The sequence below is a fragment of the Balaenoptera ricei genome, chromosome 14 (genome assembly GCF_028023285.1).
Source record: "Balaenoptera ricei isolate mBalRic1 chromosome 14, mBalRic1.hap2, whole genome shotgun sequence".
Classification (NCBI taxonomy): Eukaryota; Metazoa; Chordata; class Mammalia; order Artiodactyla; family Balaenopteridae; genus Balaenoptera; species Balaenoptera ricei.
The window spans coordinates 32327547-32345756 of record NC_082652.1 but is presented as its reverse complement, the minus strand read 5'-3'; positions in this window follow the sequence as shown (position 1 = coordinate 32345756).

Sequence of the window (18210 nt, the reverse complement as noted above, 5' to 3'; positions counted from 1 at the left end):
GCGAAGGACCACTAACAGTCATCCTATTAGATACAATTCCCAAGATCAATTAATGGATGAATATGCTCATTTCCAAACCACTCAGTGAGTTGGATCAAGGGAATTGATCCCCTAGAGTCTGCTAATCTTAGATGACTAATAAAATAAATGTACATTCTACATGTGTGGCTCTCATTCAAGATCAGGTATATCAAGATATGGGGCATAGGGGCTTCCCTGGTGGTCCAGTGGTTAAGACTTCGCTTTCCAATGCAGGGGGTGTGGCTTCGATCTCTAGTTGAGGAGCTAAGATCCCACATGCCTTGGGACCAAAAAACCAAAACATAAAACAGGAGCAATATTGTAACAAATTCAGTAAAGACTTTAAAAATGGTCCACATCAAAAAAGTCTAAAAAAAAAAAAAAAAGACATGGGGCATAAACAACCAGTTTCTTTTCTCTCTCTCTCTCATGCTTTTTTTAATCCCCCCAACTTCATTCATTTCGCATTCACTCAGGCTCAAAATCTTAAAGACTTTCTTTGAATTCTCTATCTACATCCTATTCTAACACTCATCAGAGCCAATGGATTTTTCCTTCTTATCCTTTCTCCCACCTAAGTCTAGCCTTGAGGACAGCATAATTAGTGGGGGCAAATTATTTCAAAGTACAAATTGTTGTGCCCACTCATCCCACCCCTACTCCCACGTCAGTCATTCATTTGTTCCCTAAGCGCCCCCTGTAGATCAGAACTAGACAGGAGATGCCCATCGTCACCAGGGAACCAGGAAAAGACAAGGCAGCAAAAGCAGAAAACTCTTGATTCTTAAGTTCAAACCCTTGGGGTAATGCTGAGTCAGATCCACATCTGTGACTCCCCTACCTAGACTGAAAAAAAAAAAAGAATCTCCAGGCTGAAAAAGAGAGAAATGAGGGGATTGGTTGGCAGAGAAAAAGAAGTAGAGTTAAACGTGAGTGTGAGAGTGTGCTGTGCCTTCTGCCTGCTCAGCATGAGTCCTGAGAGAGGACATAACCGATCTTCTTATTAAGTTTGGGGACCCATGAAAAGAAAGTATTTCTGATAGAGGGGGGCTGGGAGATAGCAGACAGCAAGACTCGGAGAGAGAAGCCCCTCCCCAGCCCTGCCCATCTATCCTGCCATAATTGAGAAGAAGCTGGGGATGGGGCTCAGATGCTGTGACAGCTAGGGACAATCCACCTGGTGCCTTATAGGCTGGGGTGGTGTGGGTGGTGTCTGGAGGATCCCACAGTCCTCCAGTTCCGGAAACCAGGGTTATCTAAGGGAGGGTCTGTAGGGGCTCTCACAGTCAGAATGAGGGAGCTCTCAAAGGAGGATTCTATGGGGACAATCTCTGCTCCCAATGACTGTCCAGCCTTTGTCTGAGGGACCATGATCCCATGCCCACACAGAGGACAGACGAGAGGAGTGACATTGGGATCAGTTTCCACCATAGTGTGGAGAAGGTTAACATGAATGTCTCTCATGTCCTCCTGCCCCACTCCTTCCGCCCCCTCCTGAAATGGTGGAGCTCCCAACCCTGAGGGCTTGTTTTACCTGGAAGTGACGAGAGTACAATTTCTTCAGCAAGTAGAATGGAGACTTAGCACCAGAAATTGAAATGAATTCTAGAGAATGAGGGCAGTTACGGGTTTTGTTTATGTTCTTGTTGCCCACTTGAGGAGGACCTTTCAAATCAGTGCCTGCTCTCCTCGTATGACTAAAATATCTTTTTAATAAGCTCCCTGCCTCCGTCTTACATGCAGCTGCCAGGTTAATCTTCCTAAATGCCCACTTTAACAGCGCATTCGATGGCTTCCTGTTGCTTTAGGATGAAGTCCAAACTCTTCATCCCGGAGGCGTGGTGAAAGGCCCTACGCCATCTGTTCCCCAACTACTTGTGAACGTTTTACTTTCTGCCATTTTCATTCAGGATCCTCTGTTTCCAGAAAGTCATCCCTCTGACCTCCAGCCTCTATGCCTTTGTTTATCTTCTTCTCCAACCACCTTCACCGTATCGTAAATGTTCTCCCTGCTTCTTTTTTTAAAAAAATATGAATCTCAAGTTACCCCATCATTTGCTTAACAAACGGTTTTTACAGATCATTCTTGTAGGTTTCTAAACACACCTATCCATTTTCATTCTGCCATGTTATAAGAAAAGTAGTGATGAGTTGCCATGGGAAACGAGAGGAAGGGGAGATTAGTGCAAGATGGGGCTGTCAGGGAAGGCTTCATAGAAGGTATGCACATGTGCTGGGTCATTAAAGCAGGTAAGATTTAGATATACAGAGATAGTAAAGGTGGGGGAAGAGGAGTCTGCAAGGAAGAGATAAAACTATGAACAAGGAAATGACCCACACATTTAGGGATTGTTGAATGGTTGAATCCAGCACAAGCTGAGTTCCATTTTCTTAACTTCTAAAATATTTTTTGTCTGTACCACTTATTTTGTATGTAACTGATCTCTATAGCTATGCCATATCATCTCTCTGTATATACCATATTAAATAAGCTATCTATCAACCTATCTATTGGAATGATTCATGCACATGACTTGTCTCTAAGTAGAAAAACATTACCTGGGTGTGGGTGGCATGTCTTAAGGATCACAGATAATTTCCGACTGGGTTGCACCACCTTTATTAATGACAAGACATGAAAAATTAAGGAAACTTAGATTCTGGACCTGAGCATTGACTTCTCTGTGGAGCTAAATGCCATTTCTTTATCATTTAGAATGTTTCTAGCAAATGAAACATTTAAAGTGACAGATGCACAGATGCTGAGACTTAACAATGATGATTACAGAATCTGAGTACAATAAAAGAAACTACAGCAGACGTAGTAGACATGGAAGAGAGAACAAGAAGATCCAAAGTAAGAGTAATTGGTGTTCCAGATGCAGAGAACTAAAACAAAACAAACAAGATGGGTCAAGCATATAGCAAGGACTTTTTAAAAATGCATAACTATATGCTCCATTACTCAGTGGAGCCTCTGATGCCCTATATCATTGCTAGAGTCAGTTATTCCAGGCAGGATATTGAGCTTCTAACATTACAAATTGGAAAACTGGATCTTTTTTTTTTTTAATTGAAAAAAATTTTTTTTTTTTACTTATTTATTTTTGGCTGTGTTGGGTCTTTGTTGCAGTGTGCTGGCTTCTCACTGTGGTAGCTTCTCTTGTTGCGGAGCATGGGATCTAAGTGCACGGGCTTCAGTAGTTGTGGCTCGTGGGCTCTAGAGCGCAGGCTCAGTAGTTGTGGCGCACGGGCTTCGTTGCTCCGCAGCATGCGGGATCTTCCTGGACCAGGGCTCAAATCCGTGTCTCCTGCACTGGCAGGCGAATTCTTAACCACTGTACCACCAGGGAAGCCCTGGATCTTTCTTCACATAGAAAAAATAAATAGTGGTTAAATTATTTTAGACTTAATTCAAGTAACTTTTGAGTTTAATGGGATTTTGTAGGCTGATTTAGGTACAGAGTCAGTGTTTTTAGTATTGGTTCAATGTGGAAATGCATTCTGAGTGAGAAGGCCCTAACTTAGAAATAAACTTCTAGAACATAAATCACTTTTTCATTTGGGAACTATCTGTATTTTTTTTGTAATAGCTTCAGAGCCTCACAGAAAACTATACTCAGAACAGGAGTCTAGTAAACACCTGTTGGAAAAAGAATAGATGTATGTAGGTGATGAAATCTGAATTCACTTGCAAGAAGAATAGTAGTTTGTGTACTGGATAGGAAACCCTCATATTCTTCAAGTGATAATTATGAGGAATCACAAGCACAAAATAGTTACTACACACTAAAAATGATAGTAAATCTTGTCACAACAGGGCAGAGATGGTGGTTCCACCCATCTCTTGGGAGTTGTATATGGGACAAAACTTTGACATATGTCCACAAAATGAAAGAAAGGATTCAAAAGACCTTGGAAGTGAAAGTGACTTGTGACTCTACAACTCTCTTGGAAACTATTTAACAATTTCCACTCCTAACCTACATTTGATTCACTTATTCATTAATTCATTGTTATTCATTTATTTATGTATTTCCATTTACTTATTCAGCCAATGTATGGATTTTCTACTGCTACGGTTGCCAGTAACACAAATTTAGCAGCTTAAATCAATGCAAATGTATTATTTCACAGTTATGTAGGTTAGAAATACAGGTCAAAATGAAGGCATCAACCAGGCAGGGTCTTATCTGGAGGCTCAGATGGGAGTCCATTTGGGTTGTTGGCAGAACCCAGTTCCTTACAGATATAGAAACAGGTCCTCATTTCCTTCCTTTCTGGCTGCTGGCTGGGGGCTGCCCTCAGCGCCTAGAGGTCCCCTCTCCCAGTCCTTACATGTGAGCCTCTGAATATAAGAGCCAACAGGAGGGCATTGATTCTTCTCATACTTGGACTCTCTCTGACTTCCTGTTACCAGAATAATTCAGAACAGCACCCACCCTATCTTAAGATCCATTACCTTCATTATATCTGCAAAGTCCCTTTTGCCATGAATTGTAACACGTTCACAGGATCCAGGGATCTGGGTGTGAACTTCTTTACGGGGCCATTCTGCTTACCACAGCCAACAATAATTATTGTTGTTACAGACCTTTTTCATTTTTAATAAATTCTCTACTCAGTGAAAATTGCAGGGGAAAAAAAAAGCTGATCATTAACCTTGTTGAAACCCCGCCAAGAAGCGATCTCTTAGTCACATGGTTCATGAGTAACCTAATTTTTTAGCCTTAAAAAAATCATTTCCAACCCTTAACTATATTAGTGGTTCTCCACTGGTTACTTTGCAAATTATCAAAGTGTATTTTTTTATGATGGAATCATGAACAGCATAGAGAAATTGCACACAAATATATAACAAGGATATGATCTGTGTAACTAATTTACTGCTAAATTTTCTACCATGTGGAGAGATGAGCATTTGCATTCACTGGTGTTGAGAAGTAAATTTCTGGAGGGTGATTTGGTCACATATAGAAAAGCCCTAAAATATGCATATTCTTTGACACATAAATTGCCCTTCTAGAAATTACTCTTAAATAAATAATAAGGGAACAGATAAAGCTCTCACTACAAAAATATTCAAGACAGCATAACATGATAGTAAAGGATTAATGCAATCTAAATATATAAACAAGAAAATGGTTAAGTAAATTATACTTCTTTCATACAATGAAATGTTTTTTGATAAAACTCCTGGAGACATTTTGGAGATCTGACCTCACAGGGGACCTCCCAGGTCAGGGCCAAACCTGGGAGAACTAGAAAGGGCTGGGATTTTTCCATGCCCAATAAATGCAGAGACAGAAGAAACATATGCATGGTGAATCCAGACCAAGTTCCAATATGGAGCAGGGAGCATAATTTCCCCTGTCCCTGGGTGGGACTTAGTTGTGGTGAAAGACCTCAGACTATGAGAGGTTTCTGCAATTCCAGAGCAACACAGACGACCTGCCCAAGGTTTCTGACATAGAGCCAGACCTGGGTAGACTGTGGCAGGTGAGGGTGCAGGTCCACGCAAGTTCCCTGGAACTTTCAGGTACAACCCCAGGGCAGGGGGAAATCATGAAGTGAGATTAGTTCTTGCTCCCAGTAGACTGAGAGTTAGAAATAAAAATTAAGGTGAACTTTATTTACATTTCTTAGATACCTGAGATTTCTACACACAACACATGAACACAGAAAGTCTAGATACTCTATAATAGTAATGGTAGTTACCCCTCTAGGTGTTACTGTTATGAGTGATCCTAACTGTATTCTTTGAGATTTTCTATAATTTCCATTTGTTAAGATAATGAAATAGGTATGAGTCTTACATGTGGAAGAAATATGATCATTCTTTATTTTCTGTTAGTCTAATATAGAGTCTAAGCACCAGCCATGTAACAGGTAATTCTACCCCAACTATTCTGGAACTCTCTCCTACATCTAATCAGGCTTCTGGAGCGTATGCTGTATTAAAGTACGTGAACGCCTGGGGAGAAAAGGGTCCCTAGTATCACCACGTCTGTCCACACTGGATCCCACTGTGTCATGAATGAGGTGGGAGATCTACGGTCTTCCCTTTACCCACACCTGAAACAGGCCTTGAAAATGTGCTTGTCCTGAAGGAGACGTCACTGTGCAGCTAAGAGCACATCCGTGAGTTCTAGATTCTGCTCCCAGGAAGAAACAAATACCACCCCCTCTTGAGCAGATCCTATGACTCTGAGCCTACTTCAGTAACAAAGACTATGACCTAAAGTTGCAAAAGATGACTTAGGTGGAAGTGTGCCTTTTATAGATGTGGTAGGTATGGAAGCAAGTTTAATCCCTTTTAATGTTTGCACTGCATAGAAGCTTCTCTTTGGATCCATGCCACATGGGAGACTTTTCTCTGTGCTGCGATGAACTCTTATTTCACACACGAGGTCTACTGGTTTGCAGCTCTGATCAAGTGAAAAGGAATAGATTCTGAGTTAAGGTGTGAAGTAGTAAGAACAATGCGAAGAAGAGCCAGGGCCCAGAACAGGTTACAAATTCTGGGCCATTCTCTGCAAGCCTGGGTCTTTTCGTTTTGATTAAACAAATCACAGAGAAGGAATTACTAAGATCCCTTCCTAAGGGGCTTTCTGGCTTAGCGTCCACACAGATAAAACCAGAAAAATTAACTACACTCCACATCTGGCAAGTGGCCCAGACTCTCTGTGGGAGAATGATGAGGCCTGGCTTGGGTTACATAGATCACTGATTAGGTTTTCAGGTGGGGGCAACTAAGAAAAAGCAGTAAGACAGTACATGATATATCTAATTGTGATCTTTCTTGATGCAAATAACTCCTTGAAAATAAGGGCGTAGACATGTATACCTATCTTTAACTTCTTGATAGAAAAGCGGGATAAAATATATGAGAAAACATGAAAAAATACTTATACCAAGGCAGAATAAAATTTATAACCATTACAGTTTGACGGTCATCAACGCATTTAATATAAATGGATTTTTCTCATCGGGGCTAAATAGACAATAAACCCTACAGTCAGTTTGAGTCTCTATGTACACTCAGAAACTTCTTGGTTCTGCTTGCTCATTATGTGGTGTTTGAAGACTTTAGAGCAATAGGATATAAAAATGTGTCACTTTGGTCTACTTTGCCTTCAAGTGACAGAGCCTGTATTATCTAATTTTAATTACTGTGGGTCGGTCCATATCTGTGCCTTGCTGATCTTACGCCTCTGGTCATGATCTTAAGTGACACTGGCTGACATTCAGAAGACACCCGATGTTTTCTTTTCTAGGGCCTAGAATTCCTCTACTCAGATAAGAGGGCAACAACCCAGGAGACCCCTCCCTGGAAAGGTCTCTCTCCTCCTAATTGGGGGGCTTACTTGGCAACCGCATGTGTGCCTCACTCCTTCACTAGAACTGGACTTAACCATTGGACTTGCTTTGTTCAATCCTGAGTGCCCATATTTTACAATCATTCACACTTTTACACAATCGCTTTTTACCCTCAGGGAGTTTTGCTCTTTTGAAAAATTCAAACCATATTTTTATTATTCAGCCTCAGAGAGGAAATACTTATGAATATTCTGCTTTCTCATGTTCACATTCATTTGTGAATTCCAGAAACTTTTGGCTGTAGTCCAAATGTCCCTGTGTCCATGATACTAGTTCCTCACCATTCAAAGGGATCTTTCATCTCCAGTTGGCTATTAGCAGTGAAGTCAGACTCTCAGAAGAGCCAAGAGAAAACATAAATCGGTGTTCTTTTAATTAATGTCATTCTTGCATCTTACTGGTGTAAGCCGTCCAGTCTGGGTACTAGAATATGACAGTTTTTGGTGAAATCTGGAAGAGTCAAAAGGATGACTTCTTTGCTAAACAATGATAAAAAAGTAGATAATTGGGAAAATAGATATACATTTCTAAGGTAATGCCCCTCACCACCAAATGAATACAAATACTTATTAAGTAAGGGATAATTGCGTTCTACTGTATGAATATGAAACTTTAATTAAACAGTTTTCTGTTCTTGGATATATTTCCAGTTTTAACTTATAAAACGAACATGGCAATGCATATTCATGATTGTTGTTTCTTTAAAAAGTTCTTTATTTCTTAAAAATATTAATCAAAATTTTCATATTATAAATATGACATTTTTTAAATATAAAAATTTTAAGAAATATGCCTAGGGAAAAAAATTTAAATTACTCATAATCCAGCTACTTTTAGGATTTGGGGGTTTGGAATATCTATCTCCAGAATGCATAGTATTCACAGGTGAAATCTTGTGATACTTCACAAGGTGTAATAATAAATACAAGGTGGATAAAATTCCCCATTAAGTGGTAAGTTCCCATTATTTAAATTTTAGCAAATATTTAAATTCTATCAAATATTTAAATTCTATCTGTGAAGGTCATCTCTCTATATTTCATCTCTATGTCTCCCTAAGTCCCTGAAGCCCGGTAAAATCTAGTCATTTTAGATGTGGTTTATGTTGGGAATGACAACTACCCTGAATATAAATAGATATTCATTAAGTAACAATGGTCAGAAATCAAATGTCTATGAGGGCTCTGCCAATGGGTTCTAAATTTCCTGGGCTAAGATAGGGTAATACAAACACCCCAAACTTGCCCAGCCTGGCCATCGGTTTCCCAAATATCCGGAGGGAACTCAGAGCTGCTGTGACATTGATCCCCAGGAGACAAAGCAGCTCATGGGCGCAGCAAATCAGGGGCTAATCTGTGCCCTAATTGGGGACTTCTCTTCCCTGTGGATCAAACAAAGACAGCTTTCCTCTTCCCTCCAGCAAAATATGTATAAAGGGAAATTATGCCTGACTTATATACTAGCGTTTTTGAGAGTAAATAATGAAAGAGCAAAGGGAAAACTAATAGATCCAATTAACATAAACCTTCAAAATAAAATCTGACAGTTTCAAAAGAAAGGCAAATGAGCCATGTCAGGTTGGGTAGGGGGCTGTGATATTCGGTCCTATCAGAGACATTTTGTTAGCATGGAAAACTCTTTGGGAATAAATAAGCAGGTAGAACGCTGCCTGGTTCAGCACTGAAACTGGTCTTATTGTCAATTTTACAAAGTTTCAAAAAAGGGGAGAATATGGTGAGACGTCCAAATGTGCACTTGACATCAGGCTCTCCTGCAAAGAAATGGGCCAAGCCAAATGGAGACGACGTGTAGACCTTTTGAAGTGGAAATGAGCCACTGAAAGGGCTTCAGTGTGGATAAGAAGAGGGCAAATTATAGGAATAATGATCTAAATTGTGCTTATTGATTACAGCTTCATAACAGAACATTACTAGCATCTGTTAGATGCTTTCACACATATTTTTCAGATAATCTTCCAAACAAATCCTGTAAAATGATGTATCCCCACTTTACCTATGGAGAAACTGACATGAGGAAAGTGTAAGTGACTTAGCTGAGGTCATAAAGCTCATAAGAGGCAGAGCTACCCCTGACAGTCTGCAAAGGTGGGGCAGTTATTATCCAAGAAAGCGGTGTGGAAAGTACTGTGGGCACACACCACAGACTCGGGCACAAGCTCTTACTGTAGCAAACACTGTTAATACAAGTTTTTAGACATAATCAGAAAGAATATTAAAAAATAAATGCAAAATATTATCCTAACTTTATGTCAGAGTGCATTCCTCTTTGGAATAATGTGTGTGATCTTTACGTTCAACTTTTCCAAAAGGAGAAAGGTCAGAGCTGCAGAAGGTCCAGTGATTGGGAATAAAAACAAATCTGCTCTGAGCCAGTGGTGTCTGTTCAACTCAGTGTATCCCTGAGAAGACGTTGTCATCACAGCAACAAAATGAGTTCAAGTGCACTGATGTTAAGTCTTGCGTGTATATGTTAACTTTGTCCTCTCTTCTGTCTTCTCCTTTCAAACATGAAGCAGATATCTGCCGTGTTTTGCCTCTTCTCCCCAACCCTCATCCATTTCCAGCTGTGCTTCCCTTTTGGGGAACCTCCCCCTCCTGTACTTGGAGTTCATTTGCCCTTGAAAGTCTCTGCCTCTACTCCAAGGATGAGATGGATAAGCCGGCTGACCTGACAGCGCTCAGTGATTGGTTCAGAGTTGGTCATGTGACTCAGGGTGTTCGAACCAGAGCGACCTGCTTTATCTGATGTATTAGTGTCCTGTGGCTGCTGTACCCAGTGAACACAAACCTGGTGGCTTAAAACAACAGAAACTTATTCTCTCACAGTTTTGGAAGCTAGAGCCTGACATCTGTTTCCCTGCGCCACAGTCAAGGTGTCTGCAGGGCCATGGTCCCTCTAGGGGCTGCCAGCATTCCTAGACTCCTGGACGCATCGCTCCCATCCCCACCTCCATGGTCACGTGGTCTCCTCCTCCTCTGTGTGTGTGGTGTCTCCCTCCACTTTCTCTTATCAGGACACTTGTTATTGCATTTGAGGTCCACCTGGAGAATCTAGGATAATGTCCCCACGTCAAGACTCTTAACCTAACCATATCTGCAAAGACCTTTTTTCCTTATAAGATAACATTTACTGGCTTGAGGGATGCCGACCTTCCATCTTTGGGTGGCCATTACTCAGCCTGCTGCATCTAGGCAGAATTAATGACAGGAAACATATCTTTTTCATTCTGGACTTGGGCTTGCTTCCAGTGGGCGAGCCTGTAGAATTCTTGCCTGAGAAGCGACCAGCAGGAGGAGAAGTGGGGCAGAACACAGGTCTTGATGACATCCTTTCAGGATTCAGCCAGGCCCCAAACTAGGTCAGCCTCTGGACTACAAGTTATTTTAGCCTCTAAATTCCCTTTTTCCTTTAGCCAGATTTTTTTTTTTCCCACAGATAGAGCAATATAAATTACATCTCCACTATTAGAATACATCTTCTGGAAAAGTGTCTCACATTGGGCCCATTTCATAATCTAGGGGAGTGGCAATTTTCTACTTAAACCCAATACTTTGGAATATCCATGTGTGCATTTTATGATCATTTACTTTGAGTCAAAGGTAGAATCAAGTTGTTTCTGAGAATTCCTGTTCATTTTTTTTTTCTCTCTTTTTCCATTGTCTGGAGGTGTTTCTTATCCCCTCCTTTCATGCTGTTTTTCTTTCCACTTCACCTGACTCTCATTCCATTCCTTTTCCTTTCTCACTTCAAAGGTCTCCTAACTGAAACGTGCTGAGGCATTTGAAATGTGGTACCTTGGCGAATTACTGTCAGACACTGTAACCTTTGGATCAGCTAGAATCTTGCTGTGAGAGGAGACAGCAGATATTGATGGAAGCTTAGTAAAAAGAATCATAAGGAAGTTCACATTGGTAAAGTTCTTCTATGAAGAGAAAATAATAGAAAAGAGTTAAGTTGTAAAATGGGCAATTAGCTGTTGACAATTAAAATGTTTGGTATAAAATATTCTGAGCATATAAAGTAAAATATATGTTGCAGATACAGAGATTTGGGGTCATGAAGCAATGTAGCTTTCAAGATTTAATTTCAAGAAGATGGCTTTTTAAAAAGTTTCTTATGGTGTTTCTGCTAACAGGATGGGGAAACTTGGGCTGAACAGTTGGATATGTGCTGAGTGTGTGGCCAGGTGAAAACTAGATTGAAGGGGGTTTATCCATGTACCCATGTTTATCCAGACGTGGATAACAGCAGATTTAGAAGATCTGCTAAAGGCTCTCTTTCATTTGATGTGTTTATTAGTAACTTCACTCAGGCATGTTTATCAAGTTCAAGTATGACATGAGCTGGGAGAGACAGAGATGAATATACTGAGTGATAGAATCCAAAATGAAACTGTCAAGCTGGATCTTGAACTAAATCTAATGAAACCAAAGTTAAGTGGCCTCTATATTAGGTTCACATTCAAGTTCACAAACTCAAGATGAGGGAACTATGGCTTAACAGCACTTTCAGGAAAAAAAAAGAGTTATTTTTGGTTAATGGCTAGAGTCAAAAAGTTTTTTAAGTTGCCAAAAGAGTTCACTGAATCTTGGTTGTCTGGCAACTAACAGAGTCCGGAACTGGGGAGATAACCATGACCCTCAGCCCATAGCAATCACTGTGCTTTCAGTGAGAACCAGGTAAACTGGCTTTGGTCCAAAGGATAGGGACCAGGTGATGAGTGGCAGGAGGAAGTACTGAAAAGATGCTTAAGACGCTTAGTGAGAAAAAAATATAATTCCAAAGTCATAAGACGTGTGTTCAACATTTGAAGCCACACAGAGTCCCAGGCCATATTTCAGAAATTTAGATTCAGTAGTTAGGAAGGAGACTTCAGTAATGTATCTTTTTACAAACCTCCCCAGGTGATGATCAGACGGACTAATTTTTAAAACTCGGACTCTAGATTCTAGAGCAGCTTCCAACTTTTTATGCACCGAAGAATTTTTGCTTTCCAAATTGTCCACATCTTTTAAAGTATTCCTTAAAATCGATCCATCCTCAAATATACATCATGGGTTTATCTTTTGCCGGATACCGAGTTGGAGAACACGGGGATCACTGCTGCTCTCAACCCCAACCTCCAATCACATCAAGAGCTTTAGGAAATGCCCCACCCCCATCTCCAGCCTCAGGGGTGATAAATACAGGCCTGGGAAACTGTCATTCTGAAAAAGCTTCCACAATACACTGAATGTGACATGCAACAAGCCTTTCTTTTGCTCAAGAATTCTGTCTTCCATAAATTGACAAGTTTTATTTCTGGAAGTGCTAGGGAAGCAATGATGAAGGTAGAAACAAAGGCTAGAAAGAATCACCGACAACAGCTGGCTAAGGAGTTACGATTCTACCTCTCCAGATGTGGTGGGCATACACCCACCCTCTGCACATCTGCATGTGACACAGGAGGCCCTGGGGGACCAGACCCATCATTTATGTCCCTAACAGGTTCTCAGAATTTCACACGTGTCACCCCATTTCTGCTCATGCGAGCTTGTGCGCACTTAAGCTAGGGAAGAGATCCCTGTTAACTGTGGGATTCTGTATTTGAAAATAAAAGGCTCACTGAATGTTTCAGACTTTTGTGAAGCCTTCCTGGCAGCCTTATTAATTTGTTCTTATTTTGGTACTCACTGTTCTTTCGTCTGAGTGGTTATTTTAAAATGGGAAAGGAACCTAAATTAGTATTATACATTTTAAGACATACATTTGCATACATCATGAACTTTAATTTATAGTTGGGCCAAATAATTTTAACAGTTGCTATAAAATCCGTTATTTAATAATAGTTTTTACTACCATACTGAATGCAACAGTAGACAAGCTTAATAGCCTCGTGTCCACAACAAATTTCCAGCTATTATGTGTACATCCCGCACGCCTTTGACAACTCCATGGACCAGTCAAATTCCCACTGATTGCATTATTTGAATCTTGCTAGAAACTAGTTCACCATGTGAGCACAGTAGTTTTTTAGTGAATACATCTGTTTTTCCGACCTCAATTTCTTTTGCTTTCTTAGATTTACATCATTATAAAAACGACTGTTATTTTCAATAGAATAATTTTCCATAATCATATATGTACCCCTTCATAGGGCATCTGCAATTCAGTTCTAAAGCACAAAGAGGAAAATGTGCATAAATTAACTACATTTAACATTTATACTTCTGGTAGTAAACATAAGAGAAGATTTCAAGGGGATTAAAAAAACCCATATTTTAGACATATACCAAGGTAGTTAAGTAAGGAAATTTAAATTGGGCAATTGGAGAGAAAATGTAAAATTAAAAAGTATAAAAATATAACACTAACTTGATCTGTTTTTGGCAACTTGCTTTTTAAAATTATGTTTATTTTCTTAAAAGTGTGACTGCGGTTTTAATTGAGTTACCTAAACTTGAGGTAGTTTTGGTTCTCTGAATTTAAGAAACTCTACAATTATTAAATCTGATTATGCTAAATACTCAATTTATCTCATTTATCTTTGTACCAGCCTCAGTTAACAATAGACTTGTTTTTTGTTGGCTTAATTTTCTAATCATCTAATTTCTAGCACCAATTCATTCCAAACTCTACCTATAAATATCTAAATCTTCTCCCAGCATGTTTAAACATAGCATTCTATTAACTTCATCTTCTTGGAGACATCTCTCTTGGACTCCTGACCCAGTGCAGTCTTCTCTGGATCTTCCACACGGCTGTTCTCCTAGATGTCCCTATGCTTTAATCCTGAGAATTCTGTCTTTTCTGTGTTGCTTCCCTTGTTATCCCAAATTCTATGCTTTTGAAATTATTGGTTTGCTTATCTGTCAGTAGTTTCCTTAGAAGGAGTTAATTTTTCCGAAACTTTGCATATTCGAACAGGTTTTTATTTCACCCTTATTGCAGTATGGCTGAGAATGTGATTCCAAATAGGAAATAATTCACTTTCAGAATTTTGAAGGCTTTGCTCTGTTGTTTTCCGGCCCTTCTGAGTGCTACTGAGAAGTCAAAGTCATTGTGCATCACACTGCATTTTCTGAAGCTCGTTTTATCCTCTCTGGAAGCTCAGGGGTATTTTCTCTGTCCAACTGTTCTGAAATTTCACAATGATGTGCTGTGGTTTGGATCTATTTTCCTCTATTATGCTGAGCACTCAAAGGGCCCTTTCAATCTGGAGGCCCTTCTTTTCTTGGAAATTTTCTTGGTTTATTTCCTGATTATTTCTTTCCCACTGTTTTCTCTTATCTTTCCCCTTGGAACTTCATTATCTAGATAATGAATGTTCCTGGCCTAATCCTGTGATTTTCATCTCCTTGTCTTTTTGTTCTACTTTAATGGAAATTAAATTTTTTCTACTTTAACGAATAAATTCATCAATTTTATTTTCCATCCTTTCTACTGAATCTTTCATTTCTGCTATTATATTTTTAATTTCTCAGAATTCATTTTTATTATCTGGATATTCCTTTTCTCCAACATCCTGTTCTCATTTTATTTTATTTTATTTATTTATTTATTTTTGGCTGTGTTGGGTCTTCGTTTCTGTGTGAGGGCTTTCTCTAGCTGCGGCGAGCGGGGGCCACTCTTCATTGCGGTGCACGGGCCTCTCACTGCCGAGGCCTCTCTTGTTGCGGAGCACAGGCTCCAGACGCGCAGGCTCAGTAGTTGTGGCTCACGGGCTTAGTTGCTCCGTGGCATGTGGGATCTTCCCAGACCAGGGCTCGAACTCGTGTCCCCTGCGTTGGCAGGCATATTCTCAACTACTGCGCCACCAGGGAAGCCCCTGTTCTCATTTTAAAGAGTCTCTGTCTCATTGCCCTAAGAGTGTTATTGATAGATTTTTTTCTTGTAGTTTTCATGTCTCTGTCCAATATCTGGTATTGTTTTTTTTTTTTCTGTTTATTATTTATGGGTTTCATAGTAGAGATTTTCCTCTGCTTTTTGTTAGTCTCTGGTTCCCTCCTCATATTTAAAAGTGGGGCTTTATTTTATGGTTGTAAGTTATACCTCAGTAGGGCTGTAAACAGACAAAAGAGAAACAATGGGGTATTATGAAGCTCCAAGCATGTGGGTGAGTCTTGTCAATTCCAGTGAGCTCCTGGATGGTTTCACTGGGAGAACTCCAATGTCAGACTCCACGTCATGTCTCCTGGGCTGGTCAGATTGCTCAGAGAAGAATCTTCCCATCTTCCATCTGGAAGGCGAAAGCCTGGTTGTCAGTGTTCTAGAACCTGAGTGGGGAAAAAAATGGTTGAGGTGTTTCAAAATTCATTATTTACACTGTCCCTTAAGCTCATTTTCAACCTGGTATTCCCAACCTCAGTGGTGCCGAATGTCCCCAAGCTGTGTCACCTCCTGTCATGACTTTGCCTGAACCTTAACCTCTTGTCTTCCGCCAGAGCCGATGAGAAGCCGTCGCCTGTGGAAGCCGACGAAGGATGATTTGGCTGGGGACTGTTAACTACATTTGAACAAACTCTTAGCCAGTCCTCCTGTTTGCAGTCCAAATAGACCCCTACTTCCTAAAACCTTTGGAACTTCCGGTGCTTCTTGAATTTCTTAAATGCCAGCGTAGGGTTTGTTTTTCCTTGTTCTGCTGGGTAAATTGCCATTCTTCTTTCCACTTTTCCACTTTCAAAATTTTGTTGCCCTTGCCCCCTCTCCCATTTATTGTCTGTGGGGTTTAACTCTTTTGTCCCCCTTATCCCTTTTTTTTAAGGTTTCAATATTTCATTCAAGTTTTATTTTAAGCGATGTTAATTACAGCATTTGAAGGGGAGGATCTAATTCCACACAAAATGGAAGACTCTAAAATGTACCCATTAAAACTGCTTAAAAATGAACTGAATGGCGAGAATACAACAGAAGTCCAATTTAGATTCTGAGTGTGGTCACCATGTGATTATCATTATTTGGGGCTTCCAGGAGGAGGCAAAGGTACACATGTGGGTTCAATATACTAGCTTTAACCCAAAGCACTAATACATTTATGGGTCTTTCTGCCTGCAGTATCTTTTCCTATAAAAGGGGAATAAATATAGGCTCATGATACTATTTATAAGACAATCATTTTCATCTCTGCATCGCTTTACACTGTATAAAGCGTTTCACATATATCTCCTTTCGTCCTCCTGATACTTTTATAAGTCAGTTAGGGCAGGTACTGTTAGTCCTTTTACTTAAGTAAACTGAGGAACACAGAGGTTCCTTTGCCGGAGGTCACATGCCAGCCAGGGATGGAGTTGGATATGCAGTGCTTCTGGGTGCCTGGGGGTCTGATGGAGCTATTTGAACAGAACAGACAGCAAGGAGAGGAGCAGAGCTGATTCTGGAAGCTGACTGAATGTCTACATAATTCAGAAAAAAATGAACGTGTTAGGCAGGGATAAAAGATCTCAGTTTCTATCAAGTAAATGGTTAAAAAAAAATTCCAGGTGAATCTGTGGTTAGGGAAACAGAATGAAACCTAGAAATTTAATCAAGATTTCAAGACATCAAATTAGATTCCCTGGTAAGGATGCGTATGACACAAGTCATTATCTCAGCACAAAGCCCTATTTCTTAAGGTTAAATACTGATTTTCTTATCTTGGATGTCCTCTGGAAATCTTATTACCCTCATGGCTATTCTTCTGTATTAAAGGAGCATGGAAACACAGAAGGCAGCACACAGTATCTGCAATCACCATCTACTAGCATCTCTCTCCTCTGCTGAGCTGTACGGCCCATTTGGAAGAAAAATACAGGAAACCTTGGGACTTATCATCCTTTTTTTCATCCTAATTCTGTCATTTTTATCTTCAGCCCCTTATTTAGTGAATTAACAAATAGCCATGGAGTCCCTTGGTAGGTGGCCCCAGAGGAAATACAAAGAGGGAAAAGGCGACCTCTGCCCTGAAGAAGTCATCATTTTTGAGGGAATAAGACATCAGATCATAGCACTGAGGTCGAGATCTCAAATCTTATCAAAATATGGGATATTCACATCCTGTCACAATATGTCATTGAAAACAATTCATTCATTCAACACAATCTAGCTCCTTTCCTGGGCAGCTGTTGAGTGATGGTGGCTGATCTGGTTGGATTAGGGCCATGCTGGACTTGGGATTTCTGCAAGAGGCATGCCATCTTCTTAGACTGTCTCTGAAATTGGGCCATTGACTCCACCATTCTTGGGCAGCTCTGCCTTGATGTCTGGCCTCTTAGTTCTACTTTCACATCCTTTTTTTTTTTTTAATTAATTAATTAATTTATTTATTTATGGTTGTGTTGGTTCTTCATTGCTGCACGTGGGCTTTGTCTAGTTATGGTGAGCGGGGGCTACTCTTTGTTGCAGTGTGCAGGCTTCTCATTGTGGTGGCTTCTCTTGTTGTGGAGCACGGGCTCTAGGCATGCAGGCTCAGTAGCTGTGGTTTGTGGGCTCTAGAGTTCAGGCTCAGTAGTTGTGGCGCACGGGCTTAGTTGCTCTGCGGCATGTGGGATCTTCCCAGACCAGGGATTGAACCCATCCATGTCCCCTGCATTGGCAGGCAGATTCTCAACCACTGCACCAACCAGGGAAGTCCCCACATCCTTTTTTCTTCCAATGTTCCACCGCGGCAGGAAGGGTATGGCTCTCCACCTTGTGTTCTCTTTGACGTGGACTCTCACATACATCCTCCTCCCTCCTGAGGGGACTGCATCCTGCCCTCGTAGCAGGGGACACAGTAGTGTACCATAGGCAGGGAGAAAGCCCTGCTTGTTGAGAATATAAAAAAGAAAAAAA